The sequence below is a fragment of the Mastomys coucha genome, unplaced genomic scaffold, assembly GCF_008632895.1.
Source record: "Mastomys coucha isolate ucsf_1 unplaced genomic scaffold, UCSF_Mcou_1 pScaffold20, whole genome shotgun sequence".
Lineage (NCBI taxonomy): Eukaryota > Metazoa > Chordata > Mammalia > Rodentia > Muridae > Mastomys > Mastomys coucha.
In genome coordinates, this window is record NW_022196903.1 from 79,088,729 (window position 1) to 79,111,469 (window position 22,741).

The 22,741-nt window shown below is 46.2% G+C and overlaps 1 pseudogene; it reads right to left on the reverse strand.

Annotated features, from left to right (window-relative positions):
* Nucleotides 1-17,583: 17,583 nt before the first annotated feature.
* On the reverse strand, nucleotides 17,584-18,103 carry LOC116098217 (annotated as a pseudogene).
* Nucleotides 18,104-22,741: the final 4,638 nt, after the last annotated feature.

Here is a 22,741-nt window from a genome sequence, read left to right on the forward strand (position 1 = left end):
TTTCGGGAGGCCCCGGCCCAGGCGCCGTGACGTAAATGACCAAACATGGACACAGGATGTATGCCGGGGACTCCCGAAAAGGAAAGCTCGGCCCGTGACGTCGCTGCCGCCGCCGGGCTCGCGCCGCTGCGTGCGCGCGAGTCCCCAGAGCGTGGAGCCTCGTGCGCGTCGGGCCACGGGTGCGCCCCGCAGGGGCTGAGCACCCGGGAAGAGCCGTGGATGCGCGACGCCCTCCAGTCCGTAGAATCACTAGTTCGAATAGAATCACTGGTTGGAACCCACCGTTTCCCACTTTTAAACGTTTGCTCCCACTGAACACCAGTTTCTTCACCTGTGAGCTTGCTAGGGAGAGAAATAACTAGATAACATGAAGTCCCAGGGACACTTAGTAACCCCGAACCGGATAAGAGCACTTGAGTTGCAAGCAGGATTGAGTTGCATGAGGACCTGAGTTTCAAACCCAGAAAAAGCCAGATGTGATTGCATTGGAGGGTCTGAGATAATCAGGTCCTTAGAGATCGCCTTTAACTTAGGTGTGTTCGTGTGCTTGCTCTTGTTTTAACATTTTACTTTGTGCTTTGAAAAAAATATATAAAAATCGTCATAATGAAAAATTTGATGACGGAAGTGGGCGGGATCAACTAGTATACAAGGGGTTTTTTTTTGTTTTTTTGGGTTTTTTGTTTGTTTGTTTGTTTGTTTGTTTTTGAGACAGGGCCTCCCATGCAGCTCTAGATGACCTGGATCTTACTGTGTAGACTAGGATGGCCCTGTACTTGCAGAGATCCACCAGCCTCTGTCTCTGCCTCCTGAGTCCTGAGATTTTTGTAAAGGTGTATGTCAGCATGACAAGCTGAAAGTACATTCTGAAAATCAAAGGTTTCTCTTGTCTTCATTTTTTTTTTCTTGAGGTAGCCATGTTGACATTTCTTGAGTAGTTTTTGGGAAAATGTTTTTGTCTATACAAACATTCAAATTGTTCTGGAAGTTTTTTTCCACTTAAACTAGCTGAGAGATTGCATCATGTCTGAAAGACAAAGACCTAGTTTGCTATTTTCTAAGGCTGAACAGTTCTTCATGGCACAGGAGGTCCGTGAATTAGTCTGGATTGGTTCCTATCCACAAACACATGGGTAACTTCCAACTTTTTGGGTTTTTTTTTAAATGTTAATTGTAGAAATGTGAGCACATCCAGGATAAATTCTTATAAGTGTAAGTCTAAGCTACAGGATAGTCAGTTTTTGACAGACAGCTGACAAATTATTCTTCAAAGAAGTGATAGTCCCTGTTCTGCCACCTGCAGGGAACCAGGTGCTTCTGGGATTAAAGGCCATTATGCCAACTTGGAATAGCATTTCTTATATTTTATATTTTTATCATTGTAAATTATATGCCTGTGCGTGGGTATAACTGCAGATGCCCACAGAGCTCAGACATGCTGGATCCCCCTGGAGCTAGAGTTATAGGTGGTTCTGAGTGGCTCATTGTGGGTGCTGGGAACAGTACCTGGGTCCTCTGCAAGAGCAGTACATTCTCTTAACTGCTGGGGCACCTCTCCGACCTCAAAAAAATATGATCAAATGAAGTTTAACATAAAATTGAAAAAGAACTTCAATTTCTGGGACTCTGGGCACTAGAGGGCAAGGGTCACAGGTCTGAGGTCCCCCACTTCACTTCCACTCTCCTCCAAATGGAGACAAATTCCTTGCAGGGAGTGGACTTCAGAGAGGCTGCCACTGTATGTCCGAGAATCCCCTTCCCCTACACCCCATTACCTACGGTCTAAATCAGTATCACAGAGAACTCAGCATCCTCCCCTGTGTTCCCTGTGGTCCCTCTCTGGGCCCAGAGAGTAGATCTCAGCATCCTCCCCTGTGTCCATCCTCCAGGTCCCTCTCAGAATCCTCCCCTGTGTCCGTCCATCCAGGTCCCTCTCAGCATTCTCCTCTGTGTTAATCCTCCAGGCCCCTCTCAGCATCCTCCCCGGTGTTCATCCTCCAGGTCCCTCTCTGGGATCAGAGGGTAGATCTCAGCATCCTCCCCTATGTTCATCCTCCAGGTCCCTCTCTGGGCCCAGAGGGTAGATCTCAGCATCCTCCCCTGTGTTCATCCTCCAGGTCCCTCTCTGGGCCCAGAGGGTAGATCTCAGCATCCTCCCCTGTGTCCATCTTCCAGGTCCCTCTCAGCATCCTCCCCTGTGTTCATCCTCCAGGTCCCTCTCTGGGCCCAGAGGGTAGATCTCAGCATCCTCCCCTGTGTTCATCCTCCAGGTCCCTCTCTGGGCCCAGAAGGTAGATCTCAGCTGCTACTGGAGAGGTCCACGTCCATCCTTAGCCATTCCTCCACCCCACAGTGACGTTCCAAGTGTTCACAGAATAAACTCCATCGCACGCTCATCTGCAGAAAGGGTTGATACACTTCCATTCATCTTCCCAAGTCTACAAGCTGGGTGAAGGATTCTTCACAACCATGCACAGATGTGGTCCCATGATGGCCACAGTTCCAATGCTATGTCATCTGCACACATGATGTCCGTATCAAAAATACAGAAGTGGGGGTGTTGATGCAGCTCAGTTGTAGGTGCTTAGTATACACATCCCTAATAAACTAGGTGTGATGCCTCACATTTGTAATCCCAACACTGTGAAGGTAGAGGTGGGTGGGGAGCTTAGAAGTTCAAGGCCAGACTCGTGCTGCATAAAACCTTGTCTAAAAAGAAACCTGTTTGTAAGGAAAGCACACGCACGCACGCACGCACGCGCGCGCACACACCACACACACACACACACACACACACACACACACTGAAAATTTCTCTTCTGCACTATTTCAGACCTAGAGCTTGACTTGAATCCAATTCCTTGCCTAGGCCAGGTGAGCCCACATCAGACAGGAGGGGCACACGTGTCTCACATATATTCTGGCATCTTGTGGCCTAAGGGGAGGGGAAGTGAGGAGCTTGGCTGGGCAGGTGTCCAGGGCTCCCCTGGTGGCCCGTCGGGCCAGATTGGCCAGCCCCAGGTTGCCCATTCCTTCTGCTGTTCTTCCCTCCGCCATAGCATCCCTCCTCCCTCTTAGTCATAGATAAGTCCCTTAGTCCTGTGGTGAGGTGCCAGGCCACCGAAACTCTCTGCCAAGGGCTGTTGGGCTAGGTCTGTGCTGGGACAAGCATCCAAGTCACCTTAATTTGCTCTTGCTCGAGGCCAGACCTTGGGCAGAGCTGGAAAGGAGGAGAGATTAGGAGGGGACAGGAAGACTCTGCTCTGAGTTGGGGCTGGCACACCCCGCCTGGACATCGTGGTGGCAGTAGGGGTGTGTATGCGTGTGTGTGTGTGTGTATGCATGTGTGTGTGTGTGTGTGTGTGTGTGTTTCTACTTAGGCAGTAGAAACCTAAGACGGCTCCCTACAATATTTGGAGGCAGGGTTGCTTACCGACCCCAGAGCTCATTGATTCTGAAAGACAAGCTGACCCCCAAGCTCCTAGGACCTGATCTAGGATTAGGCATGTGCCACCACACCTGCCTAGTTTTTGTTTTGTTTATTTTTAACATGGGTTCTGGGAGTCAAACTCATGTCCTCATGTTTGAGAAGCAAATCCTTTACCGACTGTATCATCTCCCTTGCCTTCCCTCTGAGCTTTTAGCAGTGTGTAAAGACACTCTGGGTTCAAAGGGAAGAAAGGTCTCTGGGAAAGGTTAGAAGATAAGGAAGCCAGGCTCTCTGAGCTCTGGTAGCTTACACCTCGGATAGAAAAACAGGCATGCTCAAAAGGGAAATAATATCCACCTAGACTTTGCAAACATTGTATCATTCTCTTACCTCCTTGGAGTAAGGAGCTGCAGATTCCTGTTTTCAGGGATCAAGGATGAAACCCTGGAGATGTGTGAATTGCCCAAGGCAGCTTTTGTTCTATGGTGGGGACAAAGTGGTGAGTTCAGGCTAGTCTATAAGATCACTTAAAACATTGTTTACTTTACAGAATGACTCACACAAACATATTTGTGGGTGGAAGATCTAGCTTTTCAAGTAGGGAACATAACCTAGCCATCACAGATTCCTGAAGACTCAGGCCCATTGTGGACGAGACCATAGAGGTCATAGAGATGCCTGTTGTAGATCTGATGGTGGTGGCAGTAAGGTGTGTGTGTGTGTGTGTGTGTGTGTGTGTGTGTGTGTGTGTGTCCTTGAGGAGAGAAAAAGGACATTTCAAATTTCCATGGTAGAGGCAGAGTTGAGTTTATTTTTAGATAATTGAACAAAATGGTGCCAAATGAATGAATGAATGGATGGATGGATGGATGGATGGATGAGTGATTTCATTCACTAAGTGTTCACTGAACATAGCCTGATGCCAGGTGCTGTGAGGACCCTACAGATGGTGATGCTGCTGCAGCACCTGGCAGGGGAAGCTCTGCATCCAGAGAGCAAGCTGAGCAAGGAGGAGATGGCAGGGAAGGCACAGCCCCTGCAACAGCTCTGTGAACAGGACCGCTCTTTCCCCACACCCCACCTTGATCTTTCTGCTCTAAATATCATTGTGTTCAAATAATACTGTGTGTATTTTAAAAGACTCCGAGAAGACAGCTGCCTGGGAGTATTAATCATGAAGAGACCAGTGCTCCGTCGCCATGGTGACTCCTGACAGAGCTGACGAGCAGTTTCCTGCCCCACTTCCTGGGGCCATGAAGGTGCAGGGACACTGCATCCCTAGCTTACTCCTCTCTTTCTTCCTTTCTGCTTCACCCCTCTTCTATTCTTCTTCCCCCTTTGACTCTTCCCTTTTCCAATTCCTGAAGGATTTACTTAAAAATGGACAGAAGCAGGATGGGACTACCAGATTGACAAGTGGGAAGGCCAATGAAGCTTCAGCAGGGATGGAAGGAGTGTCCATAGTGTGCCCAGCCTCCCCTCAACTCATACAGAGGCCCCAGGTTTCCATGAGCACTAGGGCAGGAATCTAATCATCTGATCATGGAGCAAGGGACCCTTGTCAAGTCCTCTGTCCCTTCTCTCTTCCATGCAAAACTGGAAGTCATTTTATTTTTTCTTCTTGTCATTCTTCCTTCTCTTCCCTTCCCCTTTTTTCTTTTTCTTGACTTCATGATGGGGCTGAAATCCAGGTCCTTATATGTTGGACAGGTGCTTCTTCTGTCATGTACATATACTGCTTTTGCTATTGTAGTTGTTTGAAATGGTCTCACATATCCAAGACTAGCCTTGAATTTGCTGTGTAGCAGAGGGTAACCTTGAACTCCTAAATCTCCTACTCCTGTCTCGGAAGAGCAGGGATTACAGGCATATACCACCGTGCCTTGTTTATACAGTGCTGGAAATCAAACCCAGGGCTTTGTGTGTGCGAGCAAGTACTTTAACAACCAAGTGGCATTCCCAACATCATCTGTATATTTTAAACTCCAAACTTTACTGATTATAAAAAAAAAAAAAATCTGGGTATTTTGTATGGTAACCAAAGAGAAAAAAGAAAAAAAAAAATCATTGGGTACAGTGGCTTCAGTTTAAATGAATCCCAGCACTTGGGAAGTAGAGGAGGTAGGACTGGCCAACCAGGGTTACATAGCCATTATGTCATAATGAATTCAAGGACAGCCTGGGCTACATAGTGAGACCCTGTGCCATAAAACTGGGCTAGAGAGGTGGCTCAGTATTTAAAAACACTATTTTGCTTTTCCAGAAGATCCAGGTTCAATTCCTAGTACCCACATGGTGGCTTATAACCATGCAATTGCGGTTCCAGGGCATCCAGCAGGCAGTCATATGGTGCACATACATGTATGAAGGCAAAACATTCACATACATAAAGTAAAATAAATATAAAACATTTTTTAAAACACTAAAAAAAGGGGGCTGTTGAGATGGTCTCACCATTAATATGCAACTTGCTCTAGCAGAGGACCCAGGTTTGGTTCTCAGCACCCATACTAGATGGCTCACAACCACCTGTAACTACAGCTCCCAGGGTCTGATGCCTGCACTCACATGTGCTCAAACCCACATGCAGACACACAGATATACATATAAAAATCTAAGAAAAAGAAAACTAAAGCAGAACAGGAGCCAGCCATAGTGAAATATATCTACCTAGCACACGAGGCAAAGGCAGGAGGCTCTTAAGTTCAAGGACCTCCTGAGCTACATAGTGAGACCCTATCTGAAAAATTGATAAAAAGGAATCCAATTGCCTCTAGTCTTTTGTTTATAGTTGGTGTCTTGGTGGGGTAATTTTAAACAAGACTTACTTTAGGTGCATCAGTGTTTTGCCTGTACATATGTATGTATGTATGTATGTATGTTTGAGGGTGTCAGATCCCCAGAAATTGGAGTTACATAGTTGTGATCTGCTATGTAGGTGCTGGGAATTGAAGCCAGGTCCTCCAAAAGAACAGCCATTGCCCCCCAACTCCTGAGACATCTCTCCAGCCTGTATTGGTGGAGTATTAACACGACAGTATGTAAGCTAATGCTTAGGTGCCATTTACTATGGGCACCATTTGCTGGGCACTGAGAGTCTCACACACAACATCATTTACTTCTACAAGCTATTATTACCTTTATTTTACAGGTGGGGGAACTGAGGCATGAAGTCGTTAGCTTCCCCAGACTTCCAAGATTAGAAAATGGTGGCTAGGTCAAAGGTAGCAACATCTAACACTATAAATACTGCCAAGCCTTCCTTGGGAAAAAAAATGGCTTCAGTTTCTAGGTCAAGCAGAGAGATGGGGAGCTAGCTGGCAAGCTGACCGATGCTCTCCCAGATGCACTGTAAGGTAAACATCATCATTAGGGATGGATATCCTTGCACAGGTTGTTGGAACATGAATAGAAGCATCCTTATGCTATCATGGTGGACTCTGAAGGTGAGGCTCTCTGATGTGACTGGGCTAAGGACTAGATTCGAATTTGGGATCAGTTCTGCATCCTCCTTACACTGTTCCGTTTTGGCTGATGGGGGGTATGAAGAGAGGAGAACAAGATGGCTTCCTAGAAATGACTCTCCCACTGTGAGGGAGGTTAGCTTTTCTCTTGACTTCCACTCTGCACTCTGGTCCCGAGGGTGTGAGAGCAGGAGAGCTGACCCAGTCCATTGAAGGCTGCAGCACTGGGTGGAGAGTAGGCCGCTTGCCTTGACTGGGCAGCACAGTGGAACTGGCTGTGGAGGTGTGGGTGTGGATAAGTCATCCCCAAGGGCATACCAGCAGGAGAGCTGACCCTGCCTCCTGCTAATGGAGGCACTGGGTGGCCTAGCTGGAGCAGTGTTAGAGAGCTAGCTCACCCTGGGGGTGTGGACAAGGGACAGCCTGCATGCTGACCAGCTCAGCTACACCAAGGCTCAGATTCAGGGAATCTGAGTTGGCCAACTCCAAAATCTGTATCCTCTGCAGACAGCTGGGAATGCATAAAAGGTCCAGGCCCACAAATCCAAAGCTGCAGGGTCTCCCTGACACAAAGCAACAACAGGATAGCCCGGAGTCCCAGTGAGGATCCGATATTGATGATGTCACAGAAGCCAGAGGCCTGAAACTAGACTCATTGCCATTTAATTGCTCATTGCATTAATGCGTGTGATGCCATGTCTTCGGTGCAGTGATGGGTTGAAACCTCAAATGTTTTCTTTCTTGTATTTTATTAGCTATTTTATCACAGTAACAGAAATGAAACTGGGACAGTTGGGGAGCCTGTGGTCTCCTGAGGGTCTCACGCAGAAGAGGGTATCTGGCTGCCCAGATCTGGACATCTATAAGACAACTTACAGATGGTGTGAGCTGCCATGTGGATGCTGGGAATCAAATCTGGGTTCTCGGGCTTGAACTCTGGTTGTCAGGCTTGGCACCAGGCACTTTTACCCAATAAGCATTCTTGCCAGCCCTGGAAATGCTAGCTCATGGTAATGTTAAGAACGCTGATTTTCAGTTCATGGGTTGAACAGGAGAAAAGGGAGGCTGCTGGAGTGGACTGGAGGGTCTGGGATTCTAGAATGGAGCTGAGACACGAGAGTCAAGCCCACTACACCCTAACAATCATTTCTCTTCTGGTATCCTCCTGCTTGCCCCCCCCCTCCAATCGTGTATTAGTGTTTTCCTGCGCATATGTCTGAGTCAGAGTGTCAAATCTTGGAGTAACAGACAGTTGTGAGCTGCCACGTGGGTGCTGGGTTTGAACCGACGTCCTCTGGAAGAGCAGTCAGTGCCCGTAACCACTGAGCCATCTCTCCAGCCCTGCTCCCTCTCATCTTACTTGAACACATTTTTTTTTTTTTATTTCTCACTTTCTCTCTTCCTTCATCTTTTTTTTTTCCTTTTTAAATGTTTGAGTTAAGGTTGCTAGCTGGCCTCATACTTAGTATGTAGTTGAAGATGACCTTGAATTCTGTACCTTCCTCCCTTCTCCTATCCCCCCACCCCCCACTAGCACTGGGATTACAATTGCATGTCACCAAATCCAGAATTTCCATGTGAGCTCTGAGAATCTCAAGCCTGTATGACAAGCACTTTGCCGACTGAACTCAGCTTTTGCTAGTTTTCCCACTTTGAAATAGATTGGTCATTATGTTAGAGCCCAACATAACTCTAAAACACCAGATGACCAACCTACAGATGGCTCTATGACTCTGGAGTCTGAGTATTCTGTCGGCATCCCTGAGTCCTATCTACCACAAAGCTAGGTTTCTAGCTGTAAAGGATGGAAATACAACCTGAGTGAGTTTGGGGTGATGGTGGGGGAGGGATTTATCAGCGAAAGGGGATGCCTACCTTTAGGGAATTCAAAGACCCAGGGGTGGAACAAAGACCCTATGTTTAAGAGTCAGAGATAAGGGGTTCAGCCCAGGTCTGCCATTTGCTTATTCCATGACCTTGAACAGATAACTAATCAACTTGTTATTTGATTAACAAAATAACAAAATGAGGGAGTCTGGCTATAGCTGAGTCAGGAAGCAAAGAGTTTCTAGAGTGTTCTCATGTCTTCTTTGTGCTCTCGATGGTGACTGAAAAGTTGGCCATTAGCAGATTCCTGTGCTACCCTCCACTGCTGAGGAGAAGAGAGACTCCCTCTGAGTCCCAGGCAGGGAGTCCCAGGCAGGGAGTGAGTGCCAGGCAGGGAAGGCCTGCTCGGTTTCCTAAGGCACTGTTCTGGCTGCTGGGCAGGGTAGCACACAGCTAACGGCATCATTAATGGCTTGCACTTGTTTTCAGGGCCATTCTAAGAGAAGAGGCTACCACTGTGAACCAGGAAGCCTTCCAAGAGGCCTCAGGTCAGCCAGTGAAGGCAAGAAGCTGGGCCACCACAGGCCCTGGCACCTTCTCACACCCCAGGGCAAACCAGTAGTTCCCTCTGCTTAACATGCCCCTGGAGCAAGTCACCTCCTCCATCCGTCTGCCAGCTCCAAGGAACACTGCCCAAAATAAAAATCCCCAATTAGACATCCCTGCAATCCAGAGCAAAACAACTTATTTGTTTCCTAGAATAATCTGGAGCTACTTTTGGCTTGGCAACCAGTGGGTCCCACATATTCATGCAGTGCACCAGCAGGGACTTCAGTTAGTCAAGGCACAAGAAGAGGGCCTGTGGTCACCTCCCAGGCAGCAGCAAGCAGGGGCTGAGAACAAGGCCAGTCTGCTCAATGCTCTGCAGTGGGTTTCTGGAACAGGGTAGCTAGGGAGAAGAAAGAACCCCAATAGGACTTCAAACACCAGCTCCCACAAAGGCTGAACCAGTGATCCCTATGTTTGTTAGGGATACAAGTTCTGCAGGGAGACAGACACACTGATGAAGGAGTAAAGACATCAAGCTGGCGGCAATAGGAAGTGAATTAGCCCTGCCCTGACCTTGAACATGTGGCTAACCTTTCCTGTGCTTCCTTACCAATGAAGTCCTGGTTCTGGGTTTGTTCTACCTACCTACACTCACAATAAAGAGTAAGAATTGGAAAAGAGTTAGAATTAAGGCTAGGCATGGTGACAGAAGTCTAGTCCTAGCACTCAAGGCTCAGCCAGCCTAGTCAGGACTCTACAGTGAGCCGACCCTGTGTACAGATCAAAGCACACAATGTAGCAAGGTCTTCAGAGTGCTTACTTGACAGGCATGAAGCCCTGGGTTTCATGCCCTGCACCGCACATCCCAGGTAAGGCAGGTCATACCTGTCAGAACATAGGAGGTGGAAGCAGGAAGATTAGCTTCAGGCCAGCCTTGGCTACATTGGGAATTACAGGCCAGCCTTCGGTACATGAGATAGTATCTTAAAGCAATGACCACTGAAGTAATAAAGTGAAAAACAGAGTTCTGGGAATATAGAAATAAAGGTAAAAACAAGACTTTTGAGAAAGAAATAATAAGCCAAAATTACCTAGAGTAGAGACATCTGCTTGTATAAGAAAAACCAAGTTTTTAAAGGTCAGGAGGGCTGGCCTGAACTAAAAGCTGACCAGAACATAACCTGTAAGAACAAGATTAGATGTTCTACCCCTTCCTGTACTGGGGTCCAAAGACACCCTGACCTTAGAAAAAATCCGGGACTTTCCAGCATGACCCGTTCCAGGGGCTTGCCGGGTACAAGAGTTAGGTAAGGGGGCAATGAAGCCAAAATCAGCCCCCTTGAGCAAGCCAACCAATGCCTGAAGAGATCCTTTGTTTGATACTGTACCAATCAGAATAAGCCAAAACTAGCCCTGTTGCCTCTATAAAGTATAAAAGATGTGTGCTTTCTGAGTTCAGAGTTGCCTCTTCCTACCAGGACAAGCAATCCCACGTGCATTGGCCACGCACGTTGGATCAATAACCCTCATGTTATTGCAGCGATCTGTTGTCAAGCTGTGATCTGTGGGTACCGCATTGGGGCTAAGACTTCTGAGGGTCTCACAGGGTCTTACACCACTAAAGCAAGGCAAAGCAAAAACAAAGAAACAAAAAAAAGGAGTTAGAATGGACAAAAGAACCAGTTGAGGCTCAAGTACTTGGTATAGCAAGGAAAAAGAAAAAAAGAAAAGAATTGGCAAGGTGAGACACAATCTAAGAAAGGGGGCTGCAGCTGGAAAGATGGCTCAGCAGTTAAGAGTACTTGCTGTTCTTGCAAGAGATCTGGAGTTCAGTTCCCAGGACTCACGTGAGGCCACTCACGACCCTCTTTAACCCCAGCTCCAGGCTGTCCCGCCACCTCTTCTGGCTTCATGGACGCTGCGCGTACACACATGCAGATAAACACCCATATGTATAAAAGATGTCTCTTAAAGGAAGAAAGAAACAGTGGGTAATAGCCTTGTGTTCTGTGTTTTCTGGTACCTCCTTTGTTGTTGAGATGGGGGTCTCATTTTGTATCCCTAGCTAGCCTAGAAACTAAAAATGTCGATCAAGTTGGCCTTAAATTCAGAGATCCAGCTGCCTCTGCCTCCAGATTAAAGGTGTGGGGACATAGGTGTGTGCCAGCATCTTGCAGTTTTCTCTCCTTCATTCATTGATCCATCCATTTAAATGTTTACTGATTACTTAAATTTCAGCCTGCACACTTACTACTCATTACATAAAATGTGTGATGCCTATGACAGCGGAGGTACAGGATGGATTGAGAGCCTACGGGGTGGGGGTGGGGGAGCAGGAAGTAGTTATCCAGTCAGGAGCCTGCAGATGAATCCCTAAGCTACTAAGAAGGCTGGCCAAAGCACATGCCTTTAATCCCAGCACTTGGGAGGCAGAGGCAGGCGGATTTCTGAGTTTGAGGCCACCTTGGTCTACAAAGTGAGTTCCAGAACAGCCAGGGCTACATAGAGAAACCTGTCTCAAGGAAAAAAAAGAAAAAGAAAAAGAAGGTTGGTAGAAGTGACCCAAGGAAAGGAGAAAGTTTGAGAGAGTGAATGTAGGAGGCAAAAGATACAGTGTGTACAAAGTCAGGGACAAAGAACAAAGGGATGAAATTCAAGGTGCTCAGGAAGTTCTCCATGGTTGGAAAAGAAGTCGTGGGAGTGTCCACAAAGGAGAAGTAGGGTTCACCTGCCGAATTGCACATGCTTAGGGCCACAGAGGAACTTTAATTTAAAAATGATTTTTATTATATGTGCATGCCACACCATGAGCACCAGTGTGGAGCTCAGAGGTCATGCAGAGGAATCAGTTCTTTTTTTCTATCTTGTGGGTCCTGGGGATTGAACTCACCACCAGGTTTGTCAGCAAACTGCTCTGCCCATCCCCCATGCAGCATCTTTTAAAAAGCTTGCTAAGGCATCTGGACTTTATCACTTACTGAGTAATCAGAGGCAGCAAGAAAGGTCAAGCTATATAGGTAAGGCAGGTTCTTGTTGTTGTTGTTGTTGTTTTGAGGTAGGGTCTTATATAGACTCAGCTGGCCTGAAACTCACTATGTAGAGGAGACTGGTTTCAAACTCAACAGAGATCCGCCTGCCTCAGGCTCCCAAGTGCTGGGATTGAAGGCATGTGCCATCATACACTGCTGATGACAGTTTTTAAATTTAGAAAGATCAGTGTGACTAAGATGTTCCAAAGGGGAGTCAGCAAGGGCAGACTTCAGCTCTGAGGACCCCACCCAGCTTTGCACCCCGTGATGGAGCAGGAAAAAGGAGGTTCACAGCCCCACCCACCTACTACCCCCTCCCTAACCCAGATCCTCAGGTGCTCGGTGCTCTACCACTGAGCTTCCGGCCAGCTCAGAAGCCATCCTATAAAGGGCACATGGAGCTGATTAGCTTCACTTGGGCGGAGGGAGTAGAGTTCCTGGGTTCTTTTGACAGTGGGCTGGGTACTTACTCAGGTGGAGAACTAGAAGCAGCAGCAGGATCTTGCCACCCACGCACTGGGTTTATTTGTGGAACTATACTTCATATACAGGACAATAAGCAAATCTTTCGTGTATTTGTTGACTTTTCTCCAAAATCAAGACATGAAGCATCTCTGTCCCCTATCTAGCCATTAGACACCTCTTCAAGTAACCTCTTTCCTTAGTTCTATGAATAAGGATTAGTTCTGCATATTAAAAAATACTTATTTTTAAATTACATGCTTGTGTGTGGATATATGCACATGGGTACGGGTGTCTGAGGAGGCCAGCAGAGAGCACCTGATCGCCTGCAGCTGCAGTTACAGGCCACGTGCTCTGCCATGTGAACCTGGGAAGGGAATCTGGGTGTTTTGCAAGACTAGCAAGTGTTTTTTTGGTTTTGTTTTTTAGATTTATTTTATTTTTTAGATTTATTTATTTATTATATGTAAGTACACTGTAGCTGTCTTTAAACACACCAGAAGAGGGCATCAGATCTCATTATGGGTGGTTGTGAGCCACCATATGGTTGCTGGGATTTGAACTCATGACCTTCCGAACAGCAGTCAGTGCTCTTCCCCGCTGAGCCATCTCACCACCCCCATTTTTTAGATTTATTTATTTTATGTATTTGAGTACACTGTCACTGTCTTCAGACACACCTGAATTGGGAATCAGATCCCATTACAGATGGTTATGAGCCACCATGTGGTTGCTGGAAATTGATCTTAAGACCTCTGGAAGAGCAGTCAGAGCTCTTAACTGCTGAGCCATCTCTCCAGCACCCAGCAAGTGTTCTTAACCATGGAACCATCGCTTCAGTCTCCCTTGTTTTCCATTTTCTTGAGCGATCTATATGCAGGAAGATTCTATTTATGCTTGCTACCCTTCCACCTTCATTTCTTTGGTCTTTATTCCTTCTCTCCATTCTGTCCTTTTTAAATTATTTTATTTCTCTCTCTCTCTCTCTCTCTCTCTGTCTCTCTCTCTCTGTCTCTCTCTCTCTCTCTCTCTCTCTCTCTCTCTGTGTGTGTGTGTGTGTATGTACAAGCACTCCATGGCATATGTGTAGAGGTCAGAGGATAACTTGCAGGGCAGATTCTTATCTTCCACTATGAGGGTTCCAGAGATAGAGCTGAGGTCATCAAGTTTGGTGGTGTCCTTAGTTACTTTTCTATTGCTGTGATAAAACATAAGACCAAGGCAATTTGCAGAGGGAAGGGTTTATTTGGAGCTTACAGTTCCGTAAGGACAGGAGTCCATCACCATCATGGTGAGGAACATGGCAGCCGACAGGCTAGTACGACACTGGAGCAGCGGCTGAGGGCTAACATCCTGTTAGTAGAGAGTGTACACAGGGGATGGTGAATGTAGGGAGGGCTTTTGAAAGCCATTCCCGGTAACTCCTCTAACAAGGCCACACCTCCCAATTCTACCCAAATAGCCACCAACTGGGATTCAAGTATTGAAATGCCTGAGATGTATGGAGGGCATTTCCTTCAAACCACCACAGGCAGCAAGCTCCTTTAACCACTGAGCCATCTTCCCTGAAAGAACTGTTACTTCACTTTTAAAATCTAGCAAAAAGCTTGAGAATGTGCGAGGCAAATATGAAGAAAAGTATAAGCTTTTTATTCTGAAGATCAATTAAAAATAGATTCAGCATGGAGATTGTTCCTGGATGGAAGGATCTGTTGTAAATGTGTGCGAGCCAGATGTGGTGGCTGACATGTAACTGGAGCACTTGGAGGACTGAAGCAAGAGGCTTGATTTCAAAACTTGGAGACAAACCTGATTTACAGAGTGAGTTCCCATCCAGCCAAGGCTACTGAGTATAGCTTTCTCTCTCTCAAAAGAAAAAAAAAGGCAAAAAATAATAGTAAAAAAAAAAAATCTCACTGGGCAGTGGTGACACATGACTTTAATCCCAGCACTTGAGAGGGAGAAGCAGGCAGATTTCTGAGTTTGAGGCCAGCCTGGTCCACAGAATGAGTTCCAGAACAGCTATGGCTATGCAGAGAAACCCTGTCTCCAAAAAACAAAACAAAACAAAAAACTAAAAAAACAAAAACAAAACAATCTTCCACTTGTCCTCCGGAAGAGTCTGAGCACAACTGTTTCCAAGAGGACTGGGGCATGCAGGGGTGTCAGCTGTCAGTCCAGGAGTGTCTGGCTTCCTCACAGCTGGGCATTGGCTTTCAGGGACAGCAAAGGAAGAAGAGGGATAAAGGAAGTGATTCTATAACTCCTGTTATTTATTGTGCTGGTTCATGTTCATCATCAACATGATTGAACTTGGAATCACCTTTGAGTGTTTCCAGAGAGGTGTTTTGCTTTTTACATTGAAAATTTATTCTTATGTATGTTTATGAGTGTTTTTCCTGCTTGTGTGTGTGCCTGGGAACATCAAAGGCCCATGGAAAGCACAATGGGTCCCTGGAGATTGGAGTTACAGAGATTGGTTGAAAACTGTCATGTGCTGGGAACCAAACTCAGGTCCTGTGCAAGAACAGCAAGGACTCCTAACTGCTGAACCATCTCTCAGTCCCTCAGTACAGAGGCGCAATAGTTGGTTAAGAAGATGGACCTCGAATGTGGGCAATACTATTCTCTGGGCTAGGGGTCCTGGACTAAATAAAAAGAAAAAAAGATCGAGTACCAGAATCCACCTTTCTATGCTTCTTTTTTGTTTTATTTTTAAGCGTGTGTGTTTGTGTGATGTGTATGTGGGCATGCATATGCCATGGCACATGTGTGAGGATCAGAGGTTAAATCTGTGGAATCGACTCTCTCCTCCACTTTTATGTGGGTTCTGGGGATTGAATTCAGTTGCTATTGAGCTAGCTCACTCTCTCTGATTCTTCACTGTGGTTACAACATAACAACCACCCACCTGCCTTCCTGCCTTCTCTGCCATGATGGATTGTATTCCTTCAAATTATGAACCACAGCAAGCCCTTCCCTCTTTAATTTACTTGTGTCAGGTGTTCTGTTACGGGAACAAGAAGACCGATTAACAGCCTTAGCTCCAAAAGCCCACATCCTCCTGATCCACAGCACAGTGAAAACTGAGAGTGGGTAGCTTGTCATCAATAGGAAGGCCATCTCCATCTTCCAAGAATAAGATCTCACTAACATCAAATGGGGTGATGCTGGTGCTGAGGATGTTGCCGAGTCTCCTGGTACCTTCACTATGCTGGAAAAGGCCAACTTGCAGGATGGGAGTCCAAAGGGTTGTTACCTTGGCCTCTTCTGGTGATGTCTTGTATGTAATGGGTATGAACTATGATACCTATGACAACTCACTCAAGATTGACATCTATGCCTCCTGCTTCACCAACTGCTTAGACCCCCGGTTAAGGTCATCCTTGACAATTTTGTTATGGCCAAGGGACTTATGACCACAGTCTATGCCATCACCCAGAAGACTGTGGATAGCCTCTCTGGGAAAGTGGTGTGATTGCTGTGTGGCTGCCCTGATCAGCATCTCTGCATCCACTGACGGGCAGAAGGGAGCCAAACTCTCTCAAACACCATCAATATAGTTCGCTGTACCCAGCCTTAAAAGGAGGGGAAAAGAAGAAAAAAAAAAATCAATGGTAATAGAGAGATGCATTGGGGTTATTGGAAAACAGTGATTTAAGCAGGTGCTGCCAAGCTATCCCCTATCTCCCAGTTGATGGAACTATTTGAGAAGAATTAGGAGGCATTGCTTTGTTGGGAGGGATGTGTCCCTGGAGTGTGATTTGAGGATTCAAACGTGCACACCATTCCCATTAGCTCTCTCTGCCTGTGATTGTGGATCAAGCTCTTGGTCTGGTAAGTAAGAGAGCTCATTCACAGGAACAGCAGGAGGTAGGAGATGTTACTTGTGGGCAGCTGTGCCATGGAGAAGCCCATCCTCCCAGTAGCGCTCACCCCCCGGAGCTCCCTACAAAACTTGCAGGCAACAACTTGTCTTCTCAGCAATTGTTACAACTTGTATAATTTTGGGGAGTGTGCATGTGGGGGCAGAGGACATGACACTAGACATTTGAATCTTGTAAATTTCAGGAGCTTTCTGAGACTTGTAAATTCTGTTTACTTCTTGAACTTTACAAGGAATGTTTCAATTTGAAGGACAGGGTTGCAGAGGACCCGCCAGCTTTTTAAACTTCCGTTCAGTTCACTGGGAAGCACCTGGGAGGCAGACGATTTTATAATACACATTTATAGGGGAGGAATCTGAGAAGCTGGTGTTGAGAGGTCATACCTTCCAGTTCCCAGTTAGTTTTATTGTTGTTAGTGAAGTTATTAGTTTTTAATATATCTTGGGGCTTAATCCTTTGTTGGATATACGATCTTACATTATCTTTTCATCAAAAGTTGCCTTTCCATTCTGTTACTCCCTCCCTCACATTTTCTTCCTTCCTTTTCAATGCTGGAGATTGAACCCGGGACCTCTCAAGTGCCCGTTAATGCCCTGCCACTGAGTTACAACCCCAGGCTGGATGCTGTCCTCATTGATGGGTTCCCCTGTCAAAACTGTCTCCCAGACCTATGACAAGTTCTTCACTTACACTGACTTCTAGTTGTTTCAGGTTTTTTGTTTTTTTTTGTTTTGTTTTGTTTTGTTTTTTTGTTTTGTTTTTTTTGAGACAGGGTTTCTCTGTGTAGCCCTGGCTGTCCTGGAACTCACTCTGTAAACTAGGTTGGCCTTGAACTCAGAAATCCGCCTGCCTCTGCCTCCCAAGTGCTGGGATTAAAGGTGAGCACCAACACCGCCCAGCAGGTTTCAGGTTTTTTTTTTTTTTTTTTTTTTTAATGGCTCTTTTCAGTTTATTGCATGAAGGAGTTACACTAGTCCAAGTTAAAAGCGGACCCCACATGATTGCATTATACAAGTTGTGAAGTTTTTAAACTTGTGACACGGGACAGAAGGGAAATTCTACTCATTGCAAGGAAATCCGCACTTAAGCTTCAGAGAGCCACAAGCACTTAAAACCCATGAACCTTCAGCTGATCGCCCTTAGCCAGTCCAGTCTCTGTCAGGAACTGGCATATGTTCTTGCGCTGGTCACCCTGTAGCTGAAATTACTTCTCCATATTCTGGATGCTCAACTACAGTACCATTGCAGGCAAATTTCTTCTTAAACGCCTTCACTAGTTTCTTTTTATCGTAATCATCAGTGATCCCTTGGACAGTTAGTTGTAAGGGTCTTCCTGCCATTTCTCTGTTGAATTCTTATATGGATATAATCCTCACTGCCAGCAGGAAGCAGGTCATCACCCTTACTTGCATCAGCAAAGGGGTCGAAAGAGTGAAGGTTCTGGATAGCGGACATACGACATGATTCCTTTTCCTCCGTGGAAATGGCCTGCGGAAGGCGGCGGGTGAAGGGGGAGGGGGAGGATCGTCAGGAGGTGAGGGTGCTCTCGGGAGAGGCAGCTGAGTCCTGGGCGGGGCTCAGTGTCTGGGGCCAGGTTTCGGGTCTTTTTTCTTTTGTTTTGTTTGTTTTTTCGAGACAGGGTTTCTCTGTGTCGCCTTGGCTGTCCTGGAACTCACTCTGTAGACCAGGCTGGCCTCGAACTCAGAAATCCACCTGCCTCTGCCTCCCAAGTGCTGGGATTAAAGGCATGTGCCACCACCGCCCGGCTAGGTTTCAGGTCTTAAAGTGAGCCTTCCATTTGTTTTGAGTTGGGCTTTGCACTATTGTAAGCTAAGCGTCTAGTTGCATTCTTTACTGCAAGGGTCTGTTTCCCCAGAGGCAGTACTGTCATCACTATGTCTCTTGTGATAGTCTTGTTGGAGATCAGTTGGCCTAAGATGTGTGGGTTGGTCTGTGGGTTCTCTATTCTGTTCTGTCAGTCCATTTGTCTGTTTTTATGCTGGTAGCTTACGGCTTTTTGTTATTGTGTGTGTGAGAGTGCTCATAGTGCATGTGTATATATACATGTGTGTACAAGGGTATGAGTATGTGCGAAGTGCATACATGTGCAGGTCAGAAGTCAACAGACCTGTCTTCCTCAATTACTCTGTGATGGTTTGAATATACTTGGCTCAGGGAGTTGTACTATTAAGAGATGTGGCCTTGTTGGAGTAGGTATGTCACTGTGGGCATGGGCTTTAAGACCCTAGTCCTGGCTGCCTGGAAGTCAGTCTTCTCCTGTTTGCTTTTGAAACAAGGTGTTGAACTCTCAGCTCCTCCTGTGCCATGCCTGCCTGGATGCTGCCATGCTCCTGCCTTGATAATAATGGACTGAACCTCTGAACCTGTAAGCCAGCCCCAATTATATGTTGTCCTTGTAAGAGTTGCCTTGGTCATGGTGTCTGTTTGAAGCAGTAAAACTCTAACTAAGACCTTCTCCTCATAATTTTTTTAGACAGGGTCTCTCAGTGAACCCAACACTCACTGGCTAGACCGTTTGGTCAGAGAGCCCCAGGGATTCATTTTCCCTGTCCTGGAGGTACAAATCATACCTGACTTTTCGTGTGGGTTCTGGGGATCTAAACTCAGGTCTTCATGCTTGTATGGCAGGCACTTGACTGAGTAAGATATATCTCTATCCCTGTTTTGTGATCTGTTTAAAATCAGCAAGTGTGATGTTTTCAATTCTTCAACTTCTGTTCTTCTTGCTTGTGCTGGATAGCTTTCTGTCTACTTGACACGGGCTGGGGTCATCTAAGAGGAGCCTCAATTTAAAAAATGCTCTATAAGATCTAGTTACCTTGTAGAGCCAAAGAAGTCCTGAGCAATGTCTTAGTTAGGGTTTCTATTGCTGTGATGAAACACTATAACCAAAAGCAAGCTGGGAGGAACGGGTTTATTAGGCTTCCACTTCCAGGTAGCAGTCCATCAACAGTAGCATCTATAACAGCAGACCTGCAAGGCGTTTTCTTAAGTAGTGGTTGATGAGCAAGGGCCCAGCCCATTGTACATGGTGCCATCCCTGGGCTGGAGTTCCTGGGTGAGTAAGAAAGCAGGCTCTAAGAAAGCAGGCTGAGTAATCCACAGGGAGCAAGCTGGTAAGCAGCATTCCTCCAAGGCCTCTACTTCAGGTCCCGCCTCCAGGTTCCTGCCCTGTTTGAGTTCCTATTCTGGCTTCCTTCAATGAAGGACTGTTACCTGAATAGACTGCTTTGGCTGTACAAGGTAAAAGTTACCTTTTTGAGATTTATGCATTAAAACTCATGACTGGCCGGACGGTGGTGGTGCACACCTTTAATCCTAGCACTTGGGAGGCAGAGGCAGGTGGATTTCTGAGTTTGAGGCCAGCCTGATCTACAGAGTGAGTTCCAGGACAGCCAGGGCTACACAGAGAAACCCTGTCTCAAAACAAACAAACAAACAAAAAAAACAAAACAAAAAAACCTCATGACTGGGGAGATATATCAGCCAGTAATGTGAGTTGAAAGCACTAGGACCTGAGTCATCCCTTCAGATCCCACTGATGTGGGGAGCTGGAGATAAGAGCACCACTGAGGCTTGAGGGCCAGCCAGCTTAGTTTATATGGCCAGAGAGAGACCCTGTCACAAAAAATAAGATGGAAAAAACTGGAAGAATAACACCTGAAGCTGTCCTCTGACCCCCACATGCACACATGCATATACATGTACAAAGATGTATCCCCCTGTACTGGAGAAATGGCTCAAAAGTTAAGAGAGCATACTGCTCTTGCAGAGGACCTGAGTCCAGTTCCCAGCACCCACAAAGGGAAGATCAAAACAACCTGTAACTCCAGATCCAGGGGATTAGCACCTTCTCCTGGCTTCTGAGGATTATGCCCACAGACTTGCGCGCGCGCGCGCGCGCGCGCACACACACACACACACACACACACACACACTTACAAATAAAATGACTCTTTACATATAAACCCTCATATGAATGCACACACACACACACACACACACACACATGGGCAAGGTGAATAATGTCTCTAAATCCAGCATTCATGTATCACAACAGGAACATGACTGTAAGTTCCAGGCCATCCTGAGTCATTGGGTGAGACTTTGTCTTAAAAAATAAAAACCAGACTAATCTTTCAGGTTCTCCAGCTTTTCTTAGCCATTTCCTCCATTCAAGAACTAATTGGGCTTCTGAGATCAAACAGGATCTGGCACTTTCAGGGTGGTCTGTATGCATCCTCTCCTCCTCATTTATAAGTTATAGTGTGTAGGAATTTCAGAATCAGGACCCGTTCACCTCACCCTGTTCACTGCATGGCCCCATGTCGTAGGTGCACTTTTGAAGATATTTTAAAGGATTTTTGAAACCTTTATTTTTAGTTTATATGTATGAGTATTTTGACTGCATGTCTGTCTGCACCATAAGCATAGAGTGCCAGTGAGGGCCAGAGGAGGGCATTGGATCCCCTAGAACCAGAATCATAGACCACTGTGAGCTGTCATGTGGGTGCTAGGAATCAAACCCAGGTCTTCTGGAAGAGCAACCAAGTGCTCTTAACCACAAGGCCCTCTCTCTAGCTCTTTTAAAGGGATATTTTTTTCCAAGAAGATTGGAATGGGAGAAGATGAAGCCAACGAGTGTCCTCTTTTTTACAAAAGAAATGCTTTATTTTGTGTTTTTCTACAAGTATACACTGTATGTCTCCACTCCCTGGAGCTTCCTCTTACAGCAGCAGTTCATCAAGGAGTGTCCATCCCCGAGCTTTCCGATGTTGCTTTTGAGACTTGGAGAACAGTGCCTTTCATTTTACACATCTGAAGCACAGCAGATTTGGAGAGGTGTGTTTCTTTCTGGGTGTAGCTAATATTTTCTAAATTGAAAAATATCCAACTTTGTTGGGCATGTTGGTACACATCTGTAATCTCCAACTTGACATGTGGATTCTGGAGGATCAGAAGTTCGGGGTTATTCTTGGCTGCACAGCAAGTTGAAGGCCAGCCTGGGCTACCTGATACTCTATCTAAAAAAGCCAAAAAATGTGGGCTGGGGAGATGGCTCAGCAGGTGAATGTACTTTGTTGTCAAGCCTGATAACCTTCGTTTCAATTTCAAGAACCCACATGGTGGGAGGAGAGAAGGTGTCTTTCTTCTGACACGGTGACACATCCACAGACACACAGACACACAGTAAATTAAAAAGAAATGGACAGCCGATTTAAAAGGAATGTGAAGATGCACAAGACTTCCTGGTTGTCCATCCCTTATCACATCCTCATAGAAAACTTTTATTTAATTAACTTTAATAATGTAATAAGCTCTACCAAGCAAATAACAAGCAAGTCTTTTGGTAGTAACCCACATACAACCTTAAGTCCAAGTTCTACCCAGAGCAGTCCCCCACTTAAGGTGACTTTTCCTGGGTTCTAGTCAGGCTGGTTCTGTGGTGTCTCCCTCCCGTCTACTCTGTTCTGTACCAATAGGGCAAATTAGCTCAGCGGGTTTAACATTTAGCAGATCCTTAAATGGCCTCCCTTGGCAGAGAGGAGCGCTCGGATTAAATGCTATTTCTTGTACAATTTTTTTCTATGTTTAAGAAGAGTTCAAATATAGCTGAGATATTATTCATCTTGAAGCCATCATCCACCAACTTGGATCTAACTTCCTTCTACACATTCTGGAAATTCCACCAGGACAGAACTCTTAGGCTAAGAGAACCTCCACTAGAGCTGACCCAGCTCTTCTCCCAGGACAGCTGTCTCCTCTCCAGGACTGGCCAGTGTTTTCTCCTGAGATTCTGCTGAGGGGCATAATGGCTCCTGAGTTTTCCTTCTAGTCTAGTGATTTAGAGGTTGTTGGTCAGAGAAACGCAGGCTGCTGTTAGGCACCCCTCCGAGTTTGTTTCTCAGTGGCCCTAGGCTCTGTAATAGGCGACTGAGGAGCTGCAGTGGTTAGAGCATGGAGTGCTTTGCTCTTCTAAGGACAGGCACTTGATTGCCAGCAACTATGTCAAAAAGCTTAGAAGTGCCTGTAACTGCAGCTATGGGTGAATCTGCCCCTCCCATTTCCCAC